This window comes from Ornithodoros turicata, chromosome 1 (assembly GCF_037126465.1).
Source record: "Ornithodoros turicata isolate Travis chromosome 1, ASM3712646v1, whole genome shotgun sequence".
In the NCBI taxonomy this organism is placed as follows: Eukaryota; Metazoa; Arthropoda; class Arachnida; order Ixodida; family Argasidae; genus Ornithodoros; species Ornithodoros turicata.
Genome location: NC_088201.1, coordinates 141336208 through 141362145, shown reverse-complemented (window position 1 = coordinate 141362145; position 25938 = coordinate 141336208).

Below are 25938 nucleotides of genomic sequence, written 5' to 3'. Positions count from 1 at the left end.
AGTGTCCAGCATAATATGGTCTAAGATGACTGTATGCACGTCAAGACCCCTAATCATCAATCAGCATCATACCTAAGCCCCTACCCTATGGTATCGCTTTCAGGAGGTGGGTAAGCAATGAATAGATTGAAACAGCAGAACTTCCTGAAAGTGCAAAGAACTCACCGTTCAGATCTCTTCATCGTGCTAATAATCCGCGAGGTAGATGTACGTTTAGTGCAGTCATCCAGCCATCGTTGGGCGTCGTCATAACAAGTTTGAAAGAAGGACATTCGTAACATACGTTGAATTTGAAGATGCTTCGTCCTCAACACAAATGATGCGTACTGACACTGCACGCTGCTTCCAATGAACGTGTCCCGAAACGTGTCCCTTCTCTATTCTCGTGTCTTCCATTTTCAACCCTTTTACGTGACAATATTTTTCTGGCAACGTTTGCGGCACAAATCATTAATGTGGAAGAATTAACCGAAGTAAATTAAACTGACACCTTGACTGACCACAAGGTGTCACGAATGGAGTGTGCAGATAGTGTGGTGGGTGCGGATAGCGTTTATGATTAGCTGGCCTAGCAACAGCTGTTACGGCAGTTCACATTATTGCTCTAGGCATTCTACCATAGCGGATAGCTTGCAAATGCTTGTCAGGTTGACGCAATGCTGATTTGGTGTGATAGTCTGATCTTGCATGTATCCTGCCTTCATTTTTGGCCATGTTCTACTGTCGTTCGTTTGCAGTCAAGTAATACGTTCTCGTGTTCAGTGAAGGTCTACAATATCTCTAATCATAAAACGATGCTGTGGTGCTCAATTTTCAATGCTGCTGCGGCATTTCATATTAAAACAGCGGCACTTCACCTCTGTGTTGCAGTCCTTGGATATCTTACATAGTTTCCTACATCGGTATGGTGAGGGACCGAGCTTTTGTGACTTTTCGGTATTCATGAATACTGGAACATTTTATTACTGAAGATTTCTACACTTATTGCACCTCACCGTCGCATATATTATACGTCGCAACTAATGCCATCGCATATATTCTACCCTGCATAATTCGTTTGCTGTGTGAAATGTTTCGCATGGTTTTTGAGAGAGCCTGTCTCACTCCTGCAGGTTGAATCACTGCCCTGCCCATGATGATGGGGTCGTGGTGATGCATGTTCAAACGCTTGAGACTACGTATAGGCGTATAGGTGCATATAAGCAAGAAAACTGCCCTGGTACCCCTCATGTACTCTCAATGTGTATTGTGCAATTTGTGCTAGTGTGTACCCAACAACTAGTTTATTTGGTGATTATGATTGGGGAGTTTCATCACCAGGGGCGATACTCAAACCCGTTGACTGTGGTGGTGTGGTAAAATATCATAACGAGTCACTTAACAGTGAGTACTGAAGTCCTATGATGCCAAAAAAGGTCAGAAGTGCCTTGAGAGCAGAACTTTGGTGTGCATTATGTGGCCATGGACCAAGAAATACTGACAATGTAATGGGGCGAGGGTTCGGCTGATTAAGAGACCCTGAAATGGTGGTTCGGGAAGGTTTCTGGTGCGGGTGCTGAAGAAGTATGTGCTAGTGCGGACCTAGTGTGTGAAGAGTAGTGACACACCATTCGGTAGCCTTGCTTGGACGATACAGGAAAATGCAGGTGTCACCCCAGCAAAGGAGGTTAGCTTGCTCTTTTAACAACACACAGAAACGTTCGTGGTCAGAAAGGTAGAAGGGTGTATAACACAGTAATATAGGGAGTCTGAGCACATGATGAACGGACAATCAGATTAGGCCCATTCTCTCGGTTTGGTATCTTTCGACTTATCCCCTTATTGCATAAAGGAGTACAGTTATTCATGTTCGGTAAAATGAACAAGGTTTCAGGCTTAAATAGGAAAAATGTGTGTGGGAGGAAGTGTGTAATGTTGCTTTCATAATGATACTCCAAAACTTTCAAAAGAGGTTAATTCAGTAACAAGTTATGTTGCCATATAATCACCAATTATTTTAAAATAATAATATCAAATAAAGTGCTCAGGACTTCAAAGCACCGGAACTAAATTAAAATGCCCGTTGTTAAGGAAGTTGAAGCTACTGCGCACCTCGCTCGCGCACCTGATGGACAGGCACGTTATGGGCATGAGCTAGCATTCTCGTTTTCGCTTTCGGGCAGTAAAGGCTACTTGCTCCTGCTGTCTGTCGTCCTTGCCCTTCCTCAACATTAAACACTGGTGCCGAAACCCGGGAAGAGGACATTCCAAGGCCTGCAGGATGACGGAACCGCAGGAACAAGCCACGAAGTCCTTGCTTTTATCCAAGAGGAAATCCCTTCGTCAGCGGTTGACAACCGTGCTCAACGAGGCCGAACGCCTGCTCGAGACGGCCGATGTTTCCGCTGACCATGCTGGCCGTTGCGAGCTACTGACCGAACGTATCAAGACGTTCGCTACTTCTCTGGACGAAGTTGACAGAAATCTGGAGACCTTGTTCACCGTTGAACAAGCTGATGCCGAATTTGACAAGGTATTGGAATATCAGGACCGCGTAGCCTCGATATCATGCTTATTAAGGAGGAGCCTTGTGCCTCCGCCCATCGCCCAGGCCTCGACGACCGCGGCGACAGTCCAGACCGTTGCTGCTGCGCCACAGGGAGGTACTGGTCATACAGCGTCGGGATCCATTCTGAGCTCTACTCGTCGTCCTAATTTGCCGAAGCTAGAGCTCATCAAGTTTGACGGCAATATGGAGAATTGGCAGGAGTTCTGGATCCGCTTTGAGTCCATCGTGTACTGTAATTCATCGTTGTCCAACAATGAAAAGATGTCCTATTTGTCGTCTGTCCTCAAGGGAGAAGCCGCAGCTTCCGTTAAAGGGCTTCAACTTACAGGCGACATGTATGACACTGCGGTCAAAATGCTACAGGATCGATTCGGCAATCCAGACTCGCTCATGCAGTTCCATCTGAAGCGACTGTTAGCCATTCAGGAGGTTCGTTCGACCCGAAACGTCTCCGAACTTAGACGTCTGCATGACACGGCGCGCGCGCATATCCGAAGTTTGGAAGCGTTGGGAACTGGATTGAGTTCGTATTCTTCGCTGTTGTACCCAGTATTACAACAGGCCCTTCCAGTCGACTTGGTCCTCAGCTTTCAGAGGAGACTTCACACTGAGGCCGCGGACGCAACTGGAACCGCAGACGATCGTCATGAAAAGGTTCTGGGCAAGTTACTAGACTTCATCAAAATGGAAGCTGAATGCAGGGAACACGTCGCAGCGGCAGAAGGGACATAAGATCCTCGACGTTTTACACAGAGTCGAGATGGCAAACACACTCGAAATTCACAGGACCGACTGCCCTCCGCTGCAGCACTCGGTGCTGAAGCCAGTAAGACATCTAAACCAACGAATACCAAGAAAACTGCAGACAACGCTTGCTTCTTTTGTGGGAAGGATCACGACGTCAGGAAGTGCCGTCTAGATGCTGACCTGGCAGACCTGGAAGAGCGGCTTCGTCGAAGCCGCCGCTGCTTCCGTTGCGCAAAGGAGAATCACACCGCTAGAGTTTGTCGATCCGTGAAGGGCCTGAAGTGCGAACGATGCAGCGGGCGGCATTTGACGGTCCTATGTAGGCAAGGGTGTCAAATTACCTTGAGCGGGAACGGCGTTGTATCCACAAGAATGCCCCAAGTTAGCCCCGAAAAGATAGGCCAGAGAGACTCAGTCTAAAAAAACTACTTGGAGCTTTACTCCTACGTGTCACACAACCCAACAAGAGAGTAAGAAAGTGAAGAAGTCATTCGATGTCACGTGGTTCATGATATCGCTTCAACGTCGTCGTCCAATGATAGTCCCTTTTAAACATATTTACACATCCTCCCCCGCCGAATGAAATTCATCCCAGCAATGCTTCAAGGGGGTATAGTAGCTGTACCGGTCTTCTTGTCACGTTCCCCGTTGGCAGCTTTATGGTACATGCTCGGACTTTGTCATCCCTTCCCTTGTGTAGCGTCACAATCCGCACGGTTTTCCAAAGATTGCGTGGAACCTTGTCTTCATGCAGTAAGGCAAGATCTCCTTCCTTCAGCGAATGGTACCCCACGGGCTTAGAGACGTGGGCAGACCTCAGATGTAGCAGATATTCTCTGTGCCACCTTCTCCAGAAATGATCAGCTATTCTCTGGCGGTGACACCATCGACGGGAAAGGTCGGTCGCAGATGATGACGGCTGTTGATGTTCACCACTCGGAAGTGCGATGAGTCGTCGACCAATCAGCAGGTGAGCAGGCGTCAACGCGGCAGGCTCGTCAGGTGATGCGTGTAAGTACGTAAGCGGGCGAGAATTTATCGACGCTTCGGCGTCCTGCAGCACAGTCATCATCTCTTCGAACGTTAAAGACTGTCGTCCAAGTACCTTTCGGAGACACTGCTTCGTCGTACGCACTAGCCTTTCCCACCAGCCGCCCCACCACGCTGCCCTCTCAACGATGAATTTCCACTTTATTTGGTGGGAGGCGAAATAATCCTGGATCTCGCTCTGTCGCACGGCCGTCTGCAACTTCTGAATATCCCGGCACGCTTTCTTGAAGGTCAATGCATTGTCCGAGTACACAGTATTCGGTAATCCTCGTCGGGAAACGAAACGGCGAAACGCCATGAGAAATGAGCGTGCTGTAAGATCCGAAACGAGTTCGAAGTGCACGGCCCGCGTTGTTGCGCACGTAAAAAGCGCAATGTACGACTTTGACGAGCCGCGCTCGGATCGCACCATCACAGGCCCAGCAAAGTCCACTCCCACTACTTCGAAGGGCTGGTTGGGAGTAATTCTGTCAGATGGCAGTGGAGCAGTGGGAGCTGAAGCTGCCTTGACCCGATTACGCGAGCAGGTGATGCATCGGAATATGAGCGCTTTTGTTAGTTGTCGGCCTTGTGGAATCCACCAGCGCTCTCTTACTTCGTTCAATGTGTCTTGCAAGCCTCCGTGCAGTGTTCTGTGATGAGCACGTTCCACAACAAGTTTCGTGTAGTGATGCGCGCGGGGAAGTATGATTGGACATTTCACGTCCTCTCCATCTGCTCCGCACTGCAGTCTCGTCCGTAAGCGTATGATGCCGTTGTCGTCCAGGTACGGTCGCAGATTGGCCAACTTTGAATCAGGTGCCACTGGATGACCCATCTGTAGCAGATTAACCTCCTCGGCGAAATGCTCCGCCTGTGCCTGCTTTACCCAAAGGTTATCCGCGTCGTTGAGCTCCTTGACCGTTAGAGTGCCGACAGTTCGACCGTTACGGCATCGCACGTTACGCTCGAAGCGTAGGACCCAAGCGGTAACTCTTGTCAGTCTCCGGTGGCTGCTGTATTTCTCTGCATCCATGATTGCCGAATTCGATGACACCGAGACTTGCAGGATGCTAGATTTGAAACTCCTCTCGTCGTTTGTCATGTCGTCCCATTCGACGTCGCTGTTTGGCCAACTTGACGAGTCGAGATGAAGCCAAGCGGGTCCCTGCCACCAGGTGCGGCTATCCACCAGTGCCCTCGCGGGCATGCCTCTAGTAAGACAATCGGCAGGGTTGTCCGTCCCCGGACAATGTTTCCATCTTCGGTGATCGGTCTTTTGCTGAATTTCCTCAACGCGGTTGCTCACGAACTGCTTCCATTCACTCGGGGGTCTTCTTATCCACCAAAGCGCAATCATTGAGTCCGACCATAGGAAGTAGTCAAAATCCAATCCTGTGCAGGTCCGCCTAAGGTAGTTCAACATTCTCGAGCCGATCAACGCAGCCATTAGTTCCAGGCGAGGCAGGGTCAACTTTTTAAGGGGGGCTACTCGAGATTTAGAGAGAACAATTGTTGATGTCACAGTTCCGTCTTTGTTCTCAACTCGAAGATACGCTACAGCCCCGTAGCCCTTGGGACTTGCGTCACAAAATATGTGGAGTTGCGGATTTCTGTGACCGCTTGGCAGGAAGCAACGGTCCACGCTGACCTTTGTCAGTTCCGGAATTTCGCTGCACCATTCGTTCCAGAGTTTTTGCTTGTCTTCTGACATAGGTGAATCCCACTCATTCTCCTCAACCCACAAAGCTTGGAACAGCATTTTTGCTCGCACGGTGAACGGGTTAAGGAATCCGAGAGGGTCGTAAATCCTGGCTGCAGCTTGCAGTACGTTGCGTTTGGTGCCTGTGAGGCGATCGACGTAGTTGAGGATTGAGTCTAAACTACACGAAAGTGTATCCTCGCTTTTGTCCCACACCGTCCCAAGCACCTTTGTCGTCTTGTAGTCACTGTTCGGGACAACCCCCTCCTCTGGAGCAAAAACATCTCGAAGAGTTGCACAGTTAGAAGCCCACTTGCATAGGCGCATTTTCGCTTTCTCAGTGATGTCGTTTGCTTCCCTGTAGAGCTTAATTGCTGACTCCACGTCCGCTGCTCCGGTCAGAAGGTCGTCAACATAGAATGATGAGGCTAGGACCTCAGCCGTCTCCTGCAGACCACCGGTGACGCAGTTGAAATGGTACAGTAGCGTTGCCGCGAGCAGGAATGGACTAGCCGATGTGCCGAAAGGTACACGCTGCATCCGCCATTCCACAATATTCGTACTGAGGGTTAAGTTCTTCCGCTGCGGCACATGGTCAAACCATAAGAAACGCAAGGCATCCCTGTCGCGTTCGTCAACGCTGATCTGCAGAAAAGCCTTTTCTATGTCCGCAGTAATTCCAATTGAGTGCATTCTGAAGCGGATCAATACGTCCAACAAGTCTGGTTGCACCTTTGGCCCCTTTTCTAGGTGGTCGTTGAGAGATGTACAAGAGCCAGAATGCGATGACGCGTCAAAGACGACCCGCATTTTCGTTGACGTTGACTGAGGTCGGATGACCTCACGATGGGGCATGTAGTACACGCGTTTGGATGGCTTCGACCCAGATGCAGGCACTGGTTCAGCATGGCCGCTCAGCAGATAGGCTCGAATATTTTTGTCGTACTCCGTAATCAGCTCGTCATCATGTGCCAGCCGATTTACCAACCGCCTCAGTCTTTTCTCCGCAATATCGCGATTGTCACGCAAGGGGACGTCGATGTGCTTCCAGGGGAGGCACACCTCATAACGCCCGTTGGCAATCTTTATGTTACGCTGAAACTCTGCCAGTACTTCATTACCCGCAGCCGTTGGTGAGGGGTTTTCGTTGATGCCTGTGTTTTCGACCTCCCAAATTCGCCGTATCTCTTCGTCTTGTATGGTCATGCAGTTAACGTTTGTCCTCAGCACTATGAGGCTGTCAGATTGCCGTGCGATGAGAGACTTCGTAGCACTTGGGCCCTGGAAGGTCCAACCCAACTTAGTCTTTACCGCAACCAGTTCTTGCTGTCTTCCATAGCAGCGGATTTCTCCTGAGATTAGTTTTGACACTTGATCAGATCCGACTAGCAGACTGATGCCACTGACTTGAGGGATGCCAGGAAAAGCAACAATGTCGGCGATCTGCTCCCCGCAGTCCCCCAGTTCCACCACATGTTCACTGTCAACTGGTGATTCTTCGATGTCTTTACAAATCAGAGGTACAACGATGGCCGCAAGAGTAATCTCTTCATTACCGTACTGGCTCCTAACAGTCACCTCCACCACGCTCCGCTTGATAGGCGTGCAGTCCGATCCCGAGGCGAACGTATGGATGCCGATCACCACTTGTGCCACCTCCTTCAAACCAAGTTCTTGGGCGAGGTCCTCGCGGATGAACGTCCTGGAACTTCCACTGTCCACGATACCTCGAATGTACAGGCACCTGTAGTTCGCCACTGCCCATGCGCGAAATGTTTGTAGGAGGACAGTGCTCAGATGGGAGACCGCTGTCATTAGCCCAGGAGCTTCCAACGTGTGCGAAGCGTTCGTGGCCTGTCCGCCTTCGATCGGTTTGGGCTTCCAGTTAGGGTCGCACATAGTGTCCACGTGCCGACCACCGCATTTTGAGCATTTTCCCCTGAACCGACACTCTTTAGAACTGTGGTAGCTTTTCGTACATCGAAAGCAGCGTCGGTTCTTAGCGAGAGCCTTCTTTTTATCCTCCAATGGTACGTCAGCCTTGCATGTCTCCGTTGTGTGAGATTTTTCATTACAGAAGATGCAGCTTAGTAGACCCGCCGTTGTCCGGCTGTGCAAAGCAAGGGCCGACGGCGTACCAGCATGACCCTTGGTAGTGGTCGCCCGCTGTTTGTCGTCCAGCTGGACATATAATCCACTTTTCTCTCTGCTTTCAACCTCTTTCTTCAAGAATCCAAGAAGCTTGTTCAGCTCTTCCGAACAGGCTGAAGAGGCCGCGTTTTCATCTTCGGAGGCAGGGGACTGGTCGTTTGCTGCAGGAGATGATGTCTCGCCTTGGGCATGTCCACGGTAATAATCTAGTCGAAGGTCGGGTGGCAGTGCAGCCAGCAATATCTCAGTCATCATTGACGAATAAGTTACAGTTGGGACTCCCAATGAGCGAAGTCCACAGGTATTCGTTTGTACGTAGTCGTAGATCCTCCGCAGAGCCGCCGTGTCCATTGAAGATCTGACACGTGGGAGCGTCCTCAGTTTCTCTAAGTATTGCCTCTCGAGCCTTCCTTTATCTCCGAAACGTTGCGTGAGCAGGGCAATCGCGTCGTCATAGGCCGCCTCAGTAGTTTGGAGCCCTGACAGGGCTGCAGCAGCCGGTCCCAGAAGCAATGAACGAAGGTAGTGAAACTTGTCACGTTTACTTAGCTTCCTGTTTTCGTGTATGTTTGCCTTGTATTGCTCCCAGAAGGGCTGCCATTCTGCAAGATCGCCACGAAACTTCATGAGCTGCAGGCGTTGTAGCTTGACGCCAGAGCCAGACGGTGCCGTTAGGGACCCAATCGTTGTCGGTACCGCTGGTGGAGAGTCCGATGTCGTCGCTACTTGAAGCTGTTCGTAGGTCCGAGTTAACTTGGCAATATACTCTGTGATCTTTTCTTCATACTGTAGCACAGATGCATAATCCGTGTCGAAGTTTTCAGCGGGAGTGTGCTCCTCAACTTCACGATCTAGCGCATAGAGTTCCTTGCTGCATTGAATCAGCTTCTCCAGGAGAACGTGAATAGCCAGCGCTGTAGTGTTGTGGTCCTGAAGTGCCGCAGCAGCATCGTTTGTAAGCTTCGTGACTTGCGCTCTCCTTGCTCCACGCTTGCTCCTAAGCCTCTCCGGATCGTTCGTATTAGGCATGACTGAAGGGCTCGTTCGATGCTGTGGATTTCCTTGGTCTCCGTGTCCCGGGTTTCGGCACCACTTTGTCAAATTACCTTGAGCGGGAACGGCGTTGTATCCACAAGAATGCCCCAAGTTAGCCCCGAAAAGATAGGCCAGAGAGACTCAGTCTAAAAAAACTACTTGGAGCTTTACTCCTACGTGTCACACAACCCAACAAGAGAGTAAGAAAGTGAAGAAGTCATTCGATGTCACGTGGTTCATGATATCGCTTCAACGTCGTCGTCCAATGATAGTCCCTTTTAAACATATTTACACAAGGGAGTCAGAAAACTACGGATGGAACCGTCGTAGCAAGCGGTACATGGCAGCACTGTTCTCCATACCCGCAGGTCGTGCTCCTGCAGACGGGGTATGCCATACTTTGCACTACTGATGGCCGACGGAAGCCAATTCGTATTCTCATTGATGGCGGCAGCCAAAGGACATTTATTAAGAAGCCACTGTCGCGGAAAATGCAGCTGCCAATCGTGGGAAGGGAAGATCTTGCAATCAACACTGTCGGAAAAGCCGGGAAGCAGTCCTTGCATAGCAGGGTCAGTGTGACCCTCCGATCCCAGTACACGTCCCAGGAGGTGTCCTTTGAGGCTCTGGAAATACCAGAAATATGCATCAGTAACCTTCCGCATATCGACGTCAAGGCTCTCGATTGCATCAGGAATACTGGAATCCAGTTAGCGGATGTGGCTGTGGCATCTGTTCCCTCAACAGAAATAAGCATTCTTTTGGGCGCAGACTTTTACGGGGCGGTTGTCACCGGCAAGCAAATGCGGCTTCAGGGTAACCTCATCGCTCTCGAAACAACCTTCGGATGGACTCTGCAAGGTCCTGCGGGAGATTATTCTTCGCCAGAGGTGAACAATGTTCGTCCGTTGATGTTTCTAGCTTCGCCCAAGACGACTTAGATGAGAGGTTGCAGTCATTCTGGGACTTGGAACACCTCGGGATTGCCGACGCCGCAGAATCACCAGGAATAGATCCCGTTCTACAGAGATTCGAGGACAGCACTCTATTGGAGAACGGTCGCTACAGTGTTGGGCTGCCTTGGAAGGACAACCTTGTCTCTAGGCTCGGGACAAACAAGACAACAGCTGAAGTACGTCTAAGAAACGCCACCCGCACTCTGTTGAAAGACCAGGCTGTAATGAACGAATACGACCAAGTTATTCGCCAGTACCTCGAGAACGGTCACGCTGAACGCGTAGATGTCACAGCGTCAAAGGTTGGCCCGGAGTATTATCTCCCACATCATGCAGTGATCCGACGTGAAAGGGAGACTACTAAAGTACGCATCGTATTCGACGCCTCGTCAAAGTCACCTGGTTTTCTATCTTTGAATGACGTACTACACGCGGGTCCTAATCTCAATTCGGACATTCTCTCTTTGCTGTTGAGGTTCAGGATGCATCCCATCGCCCTTGTTTCTGACATAGAGAAGGCCTTTCTACAAATTGGCCTTCACAAGCAGGACACCGACGCATTGCGTTTCCTTTGGTATTCTACGACTCCGGTTACTGGGCAAACCCTCCCAGACATTGAAACTTGGCGGATGTCTCGAGTACCCTTTGGTGTCAGGTCCAGCCCCTTTCTTCTTTCCGCCACTATTCGACATCACTTACGGCAGTCTGAAGGGGACTACCCTGAGACAGCGGCTCTTCTACAGGACCATTTCTACGTCGACGACTTGGTGGTCAGCGTGGAAACATCATCAGACGCAGAGATTCTGTACCAGGACACTTTGCGAATATTTGAGGCCGCAGGCATGAAAGTGAAGAAGTGGGTGACCAATGACGGGTGCCTATTACGCCAGATGTTCAACGACGGCAGCACAACCGTCGAGACGACTCAAGATCACACTAAGAAGGTGCTGGGACTTGTCTGGGACGTACACAATGACAAACTACGATGCCCTCTCGCAGCCATTTTGGACTTCGTTGCAAACGAGACGAATGACAAGAGACACATTTTACAGTCCGTATCAAGGATGTACGATCCTTTCGGCTTACTTGCGCCCTTCACCATTACTGGGAAGATTCTGCTGCAAAGAATTTGGGAGGCGGAGCTAGACTGGGATGATCCACTGCCAGAGGACATACAATCAGTGTGGAAGGAGTGGTGTGTGGGAGTGTCAGAACTGGAGCAACTCTCTCTCCCTCGATTCCTGGGATATTCGTGCACGGCCACGCCTAGGAAGATGCACGTATTTGCTGACGCTAGTCCCTACGCTTACGGCGCGGTAATCTACGTTGAAGCGTCATCGAGCGGCTCGTCTAGCATGGAGTTTCTCGTCAGCAAGAGCAGAGTGGCCCCCATCAAGCGCCAAACGCTGCCAAGGCTTGAACTTATGGCAGCCCTTCTTGCCGCACGGCTTTACCGATATGTCTGCACTGCTTTGAAGATTGTGCCCGACTGTGTGTTCTGGACGGATTCTCTTATAGCGTTGCATTGGATAAGAGGGCCAGTAACACGGTGGAAGACCTTCGTTGCGAACCGCGTCCAAGAAATTCAAAGCATCACTTCTACTGAATGTTGGCGACACTGTCCCGGTGAGGAGAATCCTGCTGACCTCCTCACTCGAGGTGTCAAGGGGCATCAGCTTCAGGGCAGCGTCTTGTGGTGGCACGGCCCTACGTGGTTGGCACGTGCGGAAAATTGGCCAAGTTCACTCATACCAGAACCCACTTGTCCTGATGGGAAGGACGAAGTGGTCCCTCAACTTGTTGCCTCGGTGGCGATTGCGGCGGCTCAAACCCTCATGTCGCCAGAGCGGTACAGTAGAGCGAACCGACTTTGTCGAGTAACGGCGTGGGTGCAGCGCTACGTACAGAACTCAAGGGGTCGGAAGCAGACTGGTCCGCTCACAACACAGGAGTTGAAAAATTCCGAGCAGTACTGGATCAGGATGACACAAGCAAAGTTCCTGGACAAGAAGTCCACGCATCTTCAGAATTTCCGTTGGTACAAAGATGACGACGGCATTCTCCGGCTTTACGGGCGTCTCCAGCATTCCGAACAACCAGCAGCGACTAAGCACCCAATCCTACTACCGCCTGCTTCGGAAGCCTGGTTCACCCGCCTCATGGTTCTTCGCGAACACGAAAGGATGGCCCACGCCGGGGTTCAGGAGACTCTACATCAGATACGGGAGGATTACTGGGTGATCAGAGGAAGGCAATCTGTCAAGTACGCCCTGCACCACTGCTACTTTTGCCGACGTCTCCGAACACATTCATGCACCGAGCAAGAGGCGCCCCTACCGAAGGATCGAGTTTCACAGCAACTTCCGTTTGACGTGGTCGGGGTAGACTTTGCAGGTCCACTGTATTACAAAACAGCGCACGGATATTCAAAGTCGTACGTGACACTCTTCACTTGCACAGCTACACGAGCCATTCATCTAGAGTTGGTAACGGACCAAGCCTTCGGCACCTTCCTCATGGCGTTTAAGCGATTTGTGGCTCGCAGGGGTATACCAAAGAAAATCTATTCCGACAACTTTCTAACATACAAGAAGGCTTCCCGAGAACTTCCTCCTATGATTTCCGCTCAATTTCAAGCAGTGAAAGAATATGCCACCCAAACACGGAGCACATGGGAGTTCATAGCAGAACAAGCACCATGGTGGGGAGGCTTTTGGGAGCGCATGGTGCGCTCCGTCAAAGAATCACTGCGCAGGTCGCTAGGTCGGTGCGAACTCGACTTCCAGGAGCTACAGACCGTGTTGACGGAGGTCGAAGCCATTGTGAATTCAAGACCTCTTACTTCGCTCACAGAAGACCCTAACGACACAGAAGCCCTTTCTCCTTCACACTTCCTGATCGGGAGACGGCTTACCGCCTTGCCCTCAATGCAGTTTCTCTATTCAGTTGACGTCAACGTCTCCCCCTCGCAGATTCAGCAGGCTAAAGAAGGTCTGCTAAACAATTACTGGAAGCTATGGTCGAAAGACTACCTTCTCCAACTGCGGTCAGCTAACCTCAGCAAGCATGTAACCTCGGCCAACGTTCGGCAGCACGATCTGGTCCTCATACCCGATCGACGACAGCCCAGGATGTTTTGGACCCTCGGACGGGTAGAGCAGCTGCACCTCGGTCGAGATGGGCTAGTTCGTTCCTGCACCCTACGGACATCAGGCGGCGCATACCTACGACGACCAGTTCAGCTGATCCATCGCTTGGAACTCGACGGATGACAAGTCATTGTGGGGGGAGTGTTAAGGAAGTTGAAGCTACTGCGCACCTCGCTCGCGCACCTGATGGACAGGCACGTTATGGGCATGAGCTAGCATTCTCGTTTTCGCTTTCGGGCAGTAAAGGCTACTTGCTCCTGCTGTCTGTCGTCCTTGCCCTTTCTCAACATTAAACACCCGTATTAAGTGCCAATAGAGTCTGTTACTGTTGAGTGAGACTTGCCAATCAAAGGGACACACGGCACACTGAGTCTTGCCAATTTCTACAGGCACATGTGTCAAGGAAGCAGAAATATAAATGTAACTTCTGACACATCCAGTGGTCTACAAATTTGTCCATAGGGTATGACCGCTTTGGTGTTAGGCATTAACCATGGGCATTGCCATTACCAGGGTTTTTTTCCAAGGGGAGTACCCGAACACCTCTTTTTTTGGGATGGACATTGGGCGTTCAGAGATTCCTATCATGGCATCTGAGAATAAACATTTCAACCTATGACTAATGAGTGCACCATTTTCACAAGCGATCTTGGAGTTTCAGGGAGGGCCATGGCTCCCCTCTCGGTATACCCATGACTATGGGGTACCGCTTCCTTCTTGAGTAGATTGTAGTTAGCTGACATGATGGTAGCCAGAAAATATTTCGGGAGGGCAGTTTCTATGGGGACTTACATGGGGAAAGATGATCCCCCTTCGTTTTCCTCTCCGAAATGCACTACCAAGGGCATGATTTGAGGGGGTCGACCCCCCTAAACCATCCCCTGCATGACAGTACAGGCGCATGCCATAGCAACAACCATTTGTCATAGTATATATGTATTTAGCGAGAGAACTGTGTTACAGAGCTTAAAGAACGGTAAGTGGATCATTTGAGAAATGTGTCATTGACACGACTTCAAGACGTAACGTAAGAGCATGCACCGTTAGTATGATTACAGAATGATATGTTTGAATAGTCATTTGTGTCACGCATTTGTACATGTGATCTTATTTGACACTGCTTTTGTCTTCTTGAAAGTAAAAAAGACCACTGCCTGACACTGTCGTATCTTTTATGAATGTAGGTTCTTGCAGATGCTCAGTAAGTGACAAGATCCTCTCAGGCGTTTTTCCTTTCCTTTCCTAAACACTGAAGAATAACAGAACACTTCAATTGTCTCAGCAAATGCATGGAACACAGCTGAAATGTGGTTGTACTAATTGCGGTGATGACGGTAGCCACAAGCGAGAAGGGCAATTAAGAAAACAAAACGAATTTGAGGCTTGTACTTCGTGAGTCTTGAGCGGACGTCGAGTTTATGTGCACTTAGGTGTAGCCAAGCAATACTGAATTCGTCCACCATACTTGTGCAATGGATGTCAAACACACGCCAAACAACACGGAACGCCGCACGGAACGAGGGCTGACCACAAAACTTCCACAATTACAACACTGCACTGGGAGATCACACTTTTCACTATTCTTTTCCCGCTTTCTTTGCTCCTTGTACCTTCCCTTCTCAATACTTCAGTTCCTATTGCAGTGTGTAAGCAAGTACTGGCAGCTATGCTGGCCGCGATGGGGCGATGGCAACTCTCCATCCGTTTCTGGCCGCCGCTGGTTTTCATGCTGCCGCGGTGCCAACCAATAGGCGTGCGCGCATTCTCCTATATGCGTAAACTAGCCTACTACGTTACGGAATTTCGCCGCCGGGTATCGGTTCATTCCTCTATTTTTTGTTTGTTTCTTTTTCTTCGTTTTTGCTCCGTCTTGTGGACTTGAGAACTGCTCGTGATCGTTATCCCAGAGGGGTGGGTGGGGAGGTGACATTTTAACAGAACAGCGCAAAAAAGGAAAGACGTTGCAACATTTTTCGGCTGCATGGCTTGAGGTGGACTTTTTTGTACTTTTGTGGGGCTTGGGTGGTGGTTTTGTGAGATTTGTGTGTGGATGTGGAGAGGAAGGGTTTCATACTTTAAAAGCGATGAAAAAGTCCCGTGCCGGGAAACAAACAAAAAGACGACACAACACAGCGTGTGTTGTGGCGTTTTTGTTTGTTTCCCGGCACGGGTTTTTTTATCGCTTTTAAAGAATGAAGAACCGAACAGCCCAATTTTAACTATTTCCGAGAGAGGGGCTGGGCTGGGAAAATCCCTGTGTCGTTGCACACACACATATACCACTTCTCAAAAGTCGATACTTTGCTCTCTTTTTTCGAAGTACATTTTCTCATTAAAATTTTTTTTGCGACAACAGGTGACGTAATTGAGTGCTTTGCAATAACTCCCAGAACTGAAATCGGTATTTATGAAGTATAACACTAGGTTGCCAAGCAGTGCCTCGGTGGAGTAGTTGTTTAGCTTGATGTGTCTTGTCGGCACAAACCTTGGAATCAGTATGTAGGAGAATTTAGGATGACTTTGTGCTAATAGAAGGTAGGCAAGGGGAGAAACAAATGTTAAGAAAAGCAAAGTGCTGTGACGTATTGTTAGTTGTTAATGTGTACGATCTACTCAGTGTCCTGTCTGCTTTCGTGAAGTAAAGTTATTTAGTGGCTCATATGTCCGTTGTGTACAGGGCCATGAGAAACACATTATGCGTTATCACATCATGTGACCCAGGTAGTTGCTTTATCAATGGTACATCAACTAACAACTGCTCGCTAAATCAACCCAGTCAATTTATTTATTTATTTGTTAATCCCCGGTACCTCAAGGGTCTTCGCGGATCGGAAAAAAGTAACTAAAAATACTGAGTACATTTTTGGAAGTGTATTTTCTACACGGAGGGAATCTGTCCCTGCAACTCAGATACTTTTGAACCCATATATCTGCGTAACTTGGATACTTTTTCAAGCAACTTTAACAACCCTGGTAGGCACCCATAATGTTCTTCATCAGAGATTCTACCAGTAGAGCACCTTTCTTTCTTTCCTTTTCTTTTTGACAAGCTATAGAGATAACAGTATGCCCGGGTGTGACTAGCCCATTGTAATCTTTAGTCAGATCATCGTTGTTCAGCACTCACATTATGTGGCACAGTTGTTCCTAGTGTTTTGTGTGTGCGAGACCCAGGAACTTTCCCGGCCCCCTCCCTCTCCCTCACCCACAGACTGAGCAGACAAATCTCACAAAAAAACCCGTCCACCTAAAAAAAAAAAGAAAAAATGCAACGTCGTGCTTTTTTTTGCGTGTGGGCGAAAACACATGACAACATGGCAATAAAGATTCAGCTAAAATTGTTACCGAGCCCTCGGGGTACAGAGCAGCAGTGGTTCTCAAGTACACAAGCCGGGGGCAAAACCGAAGAAGAAGAAACAAACAAAAAATAGAGGAAGGGCGCGATACCCGGCACTCGCGACAGCGTGGCGGACCGGGGCAGAGAAGCCCGGCGCCGCGACATTGCGCATGCGCACAAGTCCGGCGGTTTCGTAGCCGATCCGAGCCAGCATGAGGGGGAGACCACCGCGGCGGCTCCCTGTACAGTGCCCTTTTTCTCACATTCTTCTCGCGTCGCATATGATAAATATTCGAAAGACACACAACTGATACGGAGAGAGTTCAATATTTCGTCCTTTCTGTTTATTTGTGTCATTTTAACTTCTCTTGCGGCGTACATACTTTGCGTCGCTTGATATGTAATATGGGAGCGGTTCTGTTGCTTCGCTCCATATTATGTTGGCCTTATGTGAATTTGGAAGTGGTGACCTACGAATTAATGACAATCAGTTAGGCAGGGAAGTACCACTTGGCGATGAGAATTGCATATTGTCACTTGTGCCGATCCGGCTGGCGTTTTTTTTTTTTTAAATGCAGTTGCCGTAGTAGCCGTGTGTAGTAGCGAAGGAACGGAGGAAGCTTCCGCGTTCAGTCTGTTTGATACGGAAACATAACGAAATCGCATTCAGAACAACATAAGCGTGTGTGTATATCGTATATCGTATACGTGCAGCGAGCCAGCATCTCAGTAAGAACTGAATGTTGTTTAGATCATAATTGGTTGAGGTGCACACACCTCCCAGGGAGCACATGGTGGGCTAGTAGACGTCTAAATGACGTCTAAGAAGAGATAAGGAATGTTTATAGAATGTCTAGGCACTAGACCAAATGTCAAGTATCCGTCCACTAGACGTCAAATAACACGTCTAACATTACACCACCTAGCCATCTAACCCTAGACATCCGATGTCTATGTACCTAGCCGAAATTTAGACATTCTTTTAGCCTGATGTCTGGAACAGGGTCAGACACTTAACCATGTATTAGACATGAAGTCTACAGCTAGACCAATTTTATCCCTCCATTCAGGCGACAGGTCTAGGATTATACAATTCCTGTACCTTACTTTAGCCACCCTTAGACTTACTTTAGACCATGACTAGTCCTGCTACCGTCCTGGCATGCATTCATGCAGAAATGTGATATAATTGATAGCAACATGGATCTCAGCATGAACATTTATTCACAGTAAACCACACACCAAGTCCATAGTACAAAACTCAGTCTAAAACTGGATTGACTTTGCTGCCAAGCAGGCGTCTTGTTTTTCAACTGATGAATGTTGAACTGGCAGCGGGGTGCTGAAGGCCACCTCATTCCTTACTTCCAATGAGTGATTGTTGGTGCTACAGCACTGCCTCCAATGACTCACTGTGGCTAGAAAATAGAACAAAACATGTCAGAAAGCATTATGTAGCCTGCTAGTTCTAACTAGTTTGTTTAGTGGCTATGCACACTCTTTCACGGGATGCTTGTCTGGCCACATAAGAGCAAAAACTGTATCAACACTGATCTGAGAGACACATAAAGAAAACAAGCTGCACGTACAAAAATCACAGGACTGTTACAGCTACACACCACGAATTGCAGCAACAGCTGAAAATCTGTTTGTGCGTGACTACCTGATGTGGACGCTGCCAGGATCTCAGGGAAACGAGGATGTAACAGCTGTTGCTGTGAAAGACAGCTGGTGAATGTACATCAATGTAGCAGGAGTTTTCTCGTGATGCACGACCTTACCTGGTCGAGCATGCAACTGCGAAGCACTCCATGATGGGCGCAGCACTTCCATCACTGCACTTTCACAAAGAAACCGGATAGTAAGGGTAAAAAATCGTCAAATTTTTTACCCATATTCTAAGGGTCAACACCTTACGCATACAAGGATGACGAATAGTAAGTAAAAAAATCGTCAAATTTTTTATCCCTATTTTAAGCGGTGCTCGATGCCGGTTGTTCGGCTACCCTTATGATACCAATTACCGCACCTAAAAATACCACATAGTATGCGTCAAACATGAGCACCGTAGTCGTCACGTGACCTCACGGTCCTTGTACAGGCAACGGCTGCAATTCTGAAATGACCCGCAATGCGGTTTTCCGGCGGATGTTCTGGAAAAGGGTACGTGGTTCCCGATTGCCAAAAGTATCAGAAAGAAGTTTCCAGAGCAGTACGTAAAAATCGGATTGCCTGTCAATTTTGCATTGCAGCTACTGCTTGCCCAAGGGACGCTGACATCTCGCGGTGCCTAAGGTTCCCAGATATGATGCGTACTGTGCGGCATTCTGGGGGTGCAATTCAATCTGCAAAGACGACATATCATGCGAAATCGTTTCATAGGAAAAAAAAGAACAGCTGCTACGACAGGATCTCGATAATACGAATCTCATAGGGCATGAAAAAACAGTTCGTATCATCCGAGACTCGTCAGCAGTACCACATAGGTGAACAAAGCATGTATACGCACGGTAGCCCGTTCACTTTTATATGCTATTGCTTAAAATACATCCATGGTATAGGCATACTTGTTGCTCATCCAAAGGACGTGGCAGTTGACAGTCATGTAGGCCACAATAGCTAGGGGCACTGCACTGCAAAATCGTATGCCACCAAAAAACGCATCGATCACGTGAATTAGATATAAAAGGCACGTTCTTGCGCAAGGCAAGCAATATAGAAGAGTTCTCGCGACGGTCAAAAGAAAAATAAGAAGCACGAGCGCATCACTTGAGCCGGGTCTTCTCACTATAGCCCGCGTAGGCCGCTATCTCATTTAAATCAGAACATCTGAATACATTGAAGTATTTCCTATAGCGTTAGTAGCACGCATCTAAACCGTGACGCAACAAAAATTCGCCAAATAATTACTCTTTATTGCAGGAAAGAGCCCAGAATAATAGATACATGCATGTGTTTATAGAATACTGCACGGCCTCAAAATGATGAGGCTTAAGGCGCACGTGACCGAACATTAAAAAAAAAAAAAAAACATGCGAACAGCGTACTAGCCATAAACCAACAGATTACAATACCTGCAATATTTTAGACAAGTATGAAATGACATCTGTGCATCTTCGCAACACCTCAACACAACAAATTATAAATTAGCTAGCTACATGAGCTAGTAATTGTTTTAAATTACGTTTATAATGTAAAAAGATCTAATTATATATAGAAGTTCAAAAAAAGACACGGAAACAGATTTTAGGGAAGTTAAAAACACTAGTTTATTACATGGGGAGACGTTAAAAAGTAAAATGGGCAAGGGGTCGACGTTTCGACAGTGGCACTGTCTTCGTCAGGACAAAAGATGCGTAGCTGATTACACATTTCTTAAATAGGTTTGCTACATGACGTCATAATCGGTACGGGCACGCCACAGGCGTTTGTCAGTGAGTCAGATTCGGGAATATTCCAGAAGGTCAAGTCCGGGTGGTGATGTCATTCGCCGTAGGTCACTGTCCGCTTTGGGGAAAATTCCGGGAAGGGTGAGCGTTGCTTCAAACTTTGCTGAAAAAAAAAAAAAAAAGAAAGAAAGAAAGAAAAACAGAAGGGAAACGAAAAGGAGGAAAGTGTAGCTCATCTAGGCGGCCAAATTTCTTACCGTTGAAAGTGCTCCCAGATCTTCGTTAATGGTTGATTGGAATTTGTAAATGAGGTAAGATTCGCGTTGTTCCCTGCACCGATCTGAGCTAAAATTTGACTGGAGAATAAAAAGTGACACGTTATTTAGTGAATGACCTGGTTGTTTGAAATGGCGAGAGACCGGGAGGTTTGGCTTTTTGGTAACGTCAGATCGGTGGTTGTTGAACCTGATCCGAAATGATGTTTTAGTCTGACCTACGTATTGTGCTTGGCACATGCCGCACTGAATGACATTAATGACGTTGATGAATTACAGTCGAAGTCACCATTAATTTTGACGGAAAAATTTGAATTAGTACTTTTAAGTACTTGGGTGCTTTGCATTAATTTGCATATTTGACACCTTCGACCATCGCACGGGTGACAGCCGTTTCCTGGATGCGCTGCTTTGCTAACTTTAGAGCTAACTAGATTATCGTGCAGGTTGCGCGCGCGCCTGTAGGTTACCCGCGGTGGCTGAGGGAAAATTTGTCCCATGCGCTCTGATTGGAGAAGGATACTATGATGACGGTTTAGTATATTGTTAACGCTTGGAATATTGCTGCTAAATGTTAAGATGAGGTTTACGGAACCATTATCTAACACGCGTTTGTGGTTTTCGAACAGGGATTTGCGATCTGCTTTGCGGGCTTTGTTTAGAGCGTCGTCAACTAAGCTAGGTGGAAATTGACGACCGATGAATGTTTCCCTAAGTTGAGCTAGATTTCTGTCCAAGTCATCGTCACTGGAACAGATGCGCCTGTTTCGAAGTGCTTGGCTGTAAGGGATGGCAAGTTTAGTATGACGCGGGTGACAACAGTTAAATGCTAGATAATGTTGAGAGTCCGTAGGTTTACGGAACAGGTTTGTGGACAAGGCCCTGTTGGTTAACTTTACTTGGACATCGAGAAAGTTAACAGTTAAAGGGGAATAAGAATGGGTGAACTTGATGGCCGGATGTGCTTTGTTAAAGTCGCTGATAAATGTGATTAGGTCATCTTCTGAGTGTGGCCACACCATGAAGATGTCGTCGAGGAACCGCTTGTAAAGCGTGGGCTTCCTTCAGGCGCTTAGACAGAAATTCTTCCTCTAGAGCTCCCATAAATATATTTGCATAGTTAGGTGCCATTTTTGTACCCATAGCCGTGCCCTGAACTTGCAAGTAATGCTTACCGTCAAATTCGAAGTGGTTATTTTTCAGAATAAGATTGAGAAATGTGCATAGGACACAAGGATCGTATGAGGTATCAGAATATTTTGAAAATGCCCTTTCAGCTGCAGCAATGCCATCCTCGTGGGGGATGTTAGTATATAAAGAGGAAACGTCTAGCGTGACTAGGAAACTGGAAGAAGGAGGCTGACATTCGCTTAGAACTTGAAGAAAGTGATTGGTGTCCTTAATGTAGGATGGTAGTTTAGGAGGTATATCTTTAAGAAGGTGGTCAACAAAGCTTGAAATGTTCTCGGTAGCTGTACCGTTGCATGAAACTATTGGGCGCCCTGGATTTCCAGGTTTATGGATTTTAGGGAGCATATAAAACCTGCCCGCTGCGGGGTCTTTGGGGAGTAGATAATCGTATAGGGTGGAATCTATCTTTTTACTTGCTTTTAGATCTTTTAGACTGCGGATAATATAAGCCGTAATTTCCTCTGTAGGGTCAGCCTCGAGGAGTTTGTAGAACGATGCGCACGATAATTGCCGGATACCTTCGTTAATGTAGTTTTCTTTGTCCATTACTACGATTGCACCACCTTTATGACTATGTCACTGCGGTCCCGAAGTTCAGAAAGGCTGCGCTGCTCAGCCGGCGTTAGATTTGGCTTCGGTTTGCTGTTGTATGATTTATTGTAAGCGTTAATGATATCTTTTTGAACTGCACGGATGTACATGTCCAGAGCCTTTTCACGGTTAGCCTCTGGCGTAAGGTTGGATAGCGGTTTAAATGGGTTGGAATCTGACTTAGGTTTGTCATGAAAGTATTCCTTCAGGCGTCGACGGCGGACGAAATTATCTAAGTCAATATAAAGTTGGTATTCATCTAGCTTGTTGTTACTGGGGCAGAATGAGAGGCCACGGCTGAGTAGTGATATTTCCGAATCGGTAAGTTCGTGGGACGATAAATTAACGACGTTATGGGACTTCTGAGGTAGCATCTCTGCAGATGAGGCTGCTGGGGTGGGACCTGTTTTTCTAGCAAGCGGTTGACGATTTTGCGACGGCGTATTGGTTGTACCTGCATTACTTATATGATCACAGTCCTGAGCTGACACACTGGGTTCAAGCGTAGCTGGAGTATTAACGTTGTCCCTGACTAGCTTCCTCCGCTTAGCATTGCGAACTGCCTCTTCCCTTTCTTTTGCGTATATTGTGCTAATTCTAACTGGTGGTTGTCTGTTAAAACAGATTTACAATAGATAGTTCTCGCCTGCTGGGATGATTGATCTATGGCGTCCTCACAATGGGATATAAGCACTTCGATTAACGCGGCCGAAGCTTTGTTAAGGATCTCATTCCACTTATTTCCACTTATTATATATATATATATATATATATATATATATATATATATATGTTTGTAACTCAAATGTCGCCATGCCAGTACTGGACAGCTGTTTCGGCCTTGTTGGGCCATCATCAGCAGTACGCAGGCAGGCAACGTTTGAGTGGATGGCGTCAGAAGGTCACGTAACACGTGATTCCTCCCGTCAGGGTGAGATAACTCACTCACTGAAAGCCCAGTGTCTGTCCAGTGGCCCAGTGGCTGTCCAGTACTGGCATGGCGACGTTTGAGTTACAAACATATGCTATACGTGCAGCCAAAGAGCTCCGGCTATTTTTTTCATTTTATACTTCACTGGCTTTGCACTGGGCTTTCAGTGAGTGAGTTATCTCACCCTGACGGGAGGAATCACGTGTTACGTGACCTTCTGACGCCATCCACTCAAACGTTGCCTGCCTGCGTACTGCTGATGATGGCCCAACAAGGCCGAAACAGCTGTCCAGTACTGGCATGGCGACGTTTGAGTTACAAACATATGCTATACGTGCAGCCAAAGAGCTCCGGCTATTTTTTTCATTTTATACTTCACTGGCTTTGCACTGGGCTTTCAGTGAGTGAGTTATCTCACCCTGACGGGAGGAATCACGTGTTACGTGACCTTCTGACGCCATCCACTCAAACGTTGCCTGCCTGCGTACTGCTGATGATGGCCCAACAAGGCCGAAACAGCTGTCCAGTACTGGCATGGCGACGTTTGAGTTACAAACATATGCTATACGTGCAGCCAAAGAGCTCCGGCTATTTTTTTCATTTTATACTTCACTGGCTTTGCACTGGGCTTTCAGTGAGTGAGTTATCTCACCCTGACGGGAGGAATCACGTGTTACGTGACCTTCTGACGCCATCCACTCAAACGTTGCCTGCCTGCGTACTGCTGATGATGGCCCAACAAGGCCGAAACAGCTGTCCAGGACTGGCATGGCGACGCTTGAGTTACAAACATATGCTATACGTGCAGCCAAAGGGCTCCGGCTGTTTTATTTCATTTTATATTTATATTTATAAAAATAGAGGGAGCTTTTTGGCTGCACGTATAGCATATGTTTGTAACTCAAACGTCGCCTGTTTCGGCCTTGTTGGGCCTTATCAACAGGACGCAGGCAGGCAACGTTTGAGTGGATGGCGTCAGAAGGTCACGTAACACGTGATTCCTCCCGTCAGGGTGAGATAACTCACTCACTGAAAGCCCAGTGCAAAGCCAGTGAAGTATAAAATGAAATAAAATAGCCGGAGCCCTTTGGCTGCACGTATAGCATATGTTTGTAACTCAAGCGTCGCCATGCCAGTCCTGGACAGCTGTTTCGGCCTTGTTGGGCCTTATCAACAGGACGCAGGCAGGCAACGTTTGAGTGGATGGCATCAGAAGGTCACGTAACACGTGATTCCTCCCGTCAGGGTGAGATAACTCACTCACTGAAAGCCCAGTGCAAAACCAGTGAAGTATAAAATGAAATAAAATAGCCGGAGCCCTTTGGCTGCACGTTGGCATGGCGACGCTTGAGTTACAAACATATATATATATATATATATACAGGATATAATACTGTAGAGGACGATGGTATTTCCTCTACATGAGTCCCGATCGGCGGTGATGGTATGCCACGGAGAGGCGATGACAGTGGCCTATCTCCATGGCTGCGCCGGTGGAACTGAAGCCGGTACTCCAGGCGCGTGGCCATCTTTGTTGTTGTCCACGGCCTGCTACAGTGCTCCCCCCTCAGACGCGGAGCGGCGACAAAGTAGTACGATGACCTACGTCAACACCGGATGAAGAGAGTAGGAGCGACCGTGGATGACGTACACTATTCGATGTGTTCGTGGCACGGCACAACACCCGTTGGCAGAAACTGTCGATGAGCATGTAGATGAGGGGTAATATCATTGGGCGTGAGAGTCGTGGCCTGGGGTGCCGCAACCGGCACGGGAGCGAGAGCTCGTAGGGTCGATCCCAGGAATAGCAAGGCTGGGTTAGCCGTGTCGGCTGCCGAGATGCCGGCTGAAAACGTGCCGTGGCGTCGGCTGCCGCGACTGCCGAAACCGGCAGGCGAGCACGTTGCTCTGGTGTCGCGGCCGGCAGGGGATGAGCGTCGAGATGCATGAAATGAAGCGGTGGGTCGTGAATGTACCGGAGGCGGTGGATAGCGCAGGTCGGTCCCTGGAAGCCGTGAACCGATGTTCGGTGGGCGGATGCGATGATCAGTGAGTGGTCGGGTCGTTGCAGTTCGGTCCGTCGAGCGATGCGGTCGGTCGGTCGTTGCGGGTCGGCGGGTCGGTCGGTGTGGACAGAAGCGGTCTACGTGTCGGGCGGGAGGCGAAGGGCGTTCGGGATCTGATCGTGATGGACCGAGTAATGAGGTGGCTTCCAGGTATAGCGTGCCGTGGTAATGCTCGTCGATGGTGTGGTCAGAAATTTGGGATGGTCAAGGGTCTAATTGCGCCGAATGTGGTGTTCATAGTTCGGGTCACCAAATGTAGAGGACGATGATATTTCCTCTACATGAGTCCCGACAGGCGGTGATGGTATGCCACGGAGAGGCGATGACAGTGGCTAGAGTCACTAAATAAGCTACGCTGAAGCGTAGCTTATTTAGTGACTCTAACGGTGGCCTATCTCCATGGCTGCGCCGGTGGAACTGAAGCCGGTACTCCAGGCGCGTGGCCATCTTCGTTGTTGTCCACGGCCCGCTACAATACATTATATCATAGGACGAGGCATCGAGGTACACAGAATATGAGACATATACAAAACGAAATCCATGGCAGACAGGTCATAAACTAATTATCTATAGGGTGATTCCACGCCGGATCAGGCTGGGTGGTCCGGTTGAACTCCTCAATATTTCTTCTTCTTTGTTTTTCAAGCGTATATTAAAGCCTTGTCCCTAGGAGGCATATTGGCGCTGAAAGTTGTTGAAAATAATTGGTGGTTATTTTTAATGAATTATCATTCAGGTGCGAGCTTCCTACGCAGTTTGACACCACGCATCTTCATAACTATTTGACATATTCAGCTTGATACTTTTCTTTTTTTTTTCACCTACTGTCAGGAGTGAGTAG